The sequence below is a fragment of the Cetorhinus maximus genome, chromosome 2 (genome assembly GCF_964194155.1).
Source record: "Cetorhinus maximus chromosome 2, sCetMax3.hap1.1, whole genome shotgun sequence".
Taxonomy (NCBI): domain Eukaryota; kingdom Metazoa; phylum Chordata; class Chondrichthyes; order Lamniformes; family Cetorhinidae; genus Cetorhinus; species Cetorhinus maximus.
In genome coordinates this window covers 111,233,419-111,236,145 of record NC_135880.1, presented here as the reverse complement: position 1 = coordinate 111,236,145, position 2,727 = coordinate 111,233,419, and the positions used below count along the sequence as shown (strand labels likewise).

General features: G+C 41.5%; 1 pseudogene; it reads right to left on the bottom strand.

The window, feature by feature from the left end:
- Positions 1–1,569: 1,569 nt before the first annotated feature.
- Positions 1,570–1,965, bottom strand: LOC144690482 (ATP synthase F(0) complex subunit C1, mitochondrial pseudogene; annotated as a pseudogene).
- Between the last annotated feature and the right edge of the window lie 762 nt (positions 1,966–2,727).

The following is a 2,727-nucleotide window of genomic DNA, read 5'->3' as shown; positions in this document are numbered from 1 at the left end:
AGGTCAACAGACGGTGGAATGTAATGTAAATAGTTTAACAAAATAATGTAATAGTTTTGAGGTTATGCTTGGGGGAGATGTAGAATAAAGGATTAATGGATATGTTAATCAGACAATTATGGTAGTGATGATGTAGGCATGGCAACAGGATCAGGTGATCAAGAGGCTCCAAGAGAGCAAGACACAGAACTGCCTGTGTCCAGAGAATAATGTACTTACCATGAGTGTAAATAAATAATTTCAAGAAAAACTAGATACTGGCTATCTTCAAGTCACTCATAGAGTAAATGAAATGCCATCAAAACACTCATAACCTGTATCTTTCTCTTCTTTAAATGTTTATCAATTTTCCCACTAGACACAAAATGATCTGTCCCTCAACCACTCCCTGAGGCATTGCATTTCAAGCTCCAACAACTCTCTATGTAAATAGATTGCTCCCAGCTTCCCTCTTCATAAAACAGTTCTGAAGACTCAAAGCATTATCTCTGTTTCTGTCTACACAAATGCTGCCAGCCCTACTGAGTTTTTCCAGCATTTTCTATTTTTATCTCTTTACAACCTCTCAGTGATAATTTTAAATTGATGATCCCTTTCCACTGACGTCTCATTCTCTGTTGAAGATGCTAAGTCCTTGTTGAGGTACAATTCTATAGGTTCCAGCTGCCCACTGTAACCTTGTCTACATTTTTGCTATGATCCAAGTGTGAATCTTAGCAGTAATAGTGGTAAGCTACTCAGGCAAACAGACTAACAGCTTAACTCAATTCTGCCTTCACCTGATTTACTTTCCTTTCCTTGCCCACTGCCTCTAAAGCCAAGCACTCCTTACTATGCCATGTAGTCATTTGGTAGTGCAGAATATTGCTGAAAAAAGAAACATGTCAAAAGCTTTTCATCTTGTACTCATCAGGACACTGCAAGAATACCAATATAAGGGGAAAACAACAGTTTATATAATTTATTCTGTATGAGAAAAGAGTGCTGATTGGTTAGCAATTGGGAATCTGATTGGTAGAGGCATTGCCATGGAGAATGCACCAATGATGGTGACTGACAGTTAACTGCCAAGCATTGTTTGAAATTTCAAAATTGTTTTCCCCTTATATTGGTATTCTTGCTAAATGCCCTGATGAGTGCAAGATGAAAAGTTTTAACATGCCTCTTTTATCAGCAATATTATGACATGGCTTCCATTTGCTGAGCTAGTACAAATTTGCAATTGGGACCTATCGGTTTGCATGTCACAGTTAGTCATGAGCTAGGCCAACAGAGACACAAAAGGACATTTTGTGATCCTATTTAAAGTTGAAAACCCAGCTTATGTAAGGCTTATTTTTTTTACTTAAAGTAAGATTTATTGCAGGATTTTGAACAATTAGTATGTTTTTTAAAAACCTCATGTTCCTTCCACAGCCCCAACCCACACCACATCAGCCCATGGGAAATATACATTTGGACTGCAGACACGAGTAGGGCCCCTCTGGGTCGCGGCCCAAGCCAGGGTGTGCACGGTCAAGATGGACAGACAATGACCAACATCCAGGGCGGCAGTGCGGCCCCACAAGCTCACATGGCGAACAGGATTAGGAAGGCCACCATCAAACAGAACAGGCCCAGAATGGTGCAGAAAAAGAGTTGCAGCTTCAGAGATGGTTTCCTGGCGTAACCGATGATCAGGCTGCTGAACACAGTGCCGATTCCAGCCCTTGACCCAGCAACTCCAACTGCGGCAGCAGCCGCTCCGATAAACATGGCTGCAGTGTCGAGGGCTCAACTTAGGGCACTGGTCTGGATTTCCCTACGTACCACCTGGAAAAGGGGGGTGATAGATCTTGTTGGAGCATTCTGTTGACTTCCAGTCTCTGGTCTGCTGAGGAACATTACAAAGACCGGTTGGTAGAGTTACCGTGAACTGGAGCGCACCAGAGTTGCTGAGGAGGTAAACTTGATGCAGGCACCCATGGCTTGAGGAAGGGGGTTGGGCTGGGGTATCTGCAATAAAGCTCCAGGCAGCTGGTGGTGGAGAGGGATGGGAAGGGGCTGCAAAGAAAAAAAGTGCCCCAATTTGCAGATGTTACCAGCGCCATTGCAACACTGAACGTTGCTCGATGTCTTGGGCTTCCATCAGAAATGAACATGCTTTTGTGTTTTGTCCAGAGGTCTGGAAATGAACTTAATACCACCAAAGAAGGCTGCTGAAGGACATGGAAGCATATCCAGGGGCTGGACAAAATCAACAACACTGGAACCTTGTTAATCTGGAAATCTATTGTTTGGAAACATCAGTTATCTGGAATTTTTTTGAGCAAATCCACGCAATTCATGGCATAATTTTTGTACAGCACTTTGGGAGCAGAAACATGGAAGATACAGTATTTGGATAAGTAAAAGAACTTTTAATACTGTGTTATGATGTTTTATCACTTGCTTATGCTTCAGGCACATATTTATATCTACAGTGTTTTCTGGTTCACACATTTGTTGTTAAGCGTTCTAACAATATTCTATAGTCCAGAAAATTCTGAGATCCAGAAATGATTTGGTCCCAACCATTCCAGACTGGAGAGGTTTCATTGTATTGACTTGCCAATTAACATATTGAGCTCTGATCAGCAATATAAACAACTATTGAAAACTCTAACATTTAATGCAATGAAAGACCTCTGAATGTCTTTCACCATATATGGTATTAAATGGAACAGGGCTTTACATAGCCACAGAAGG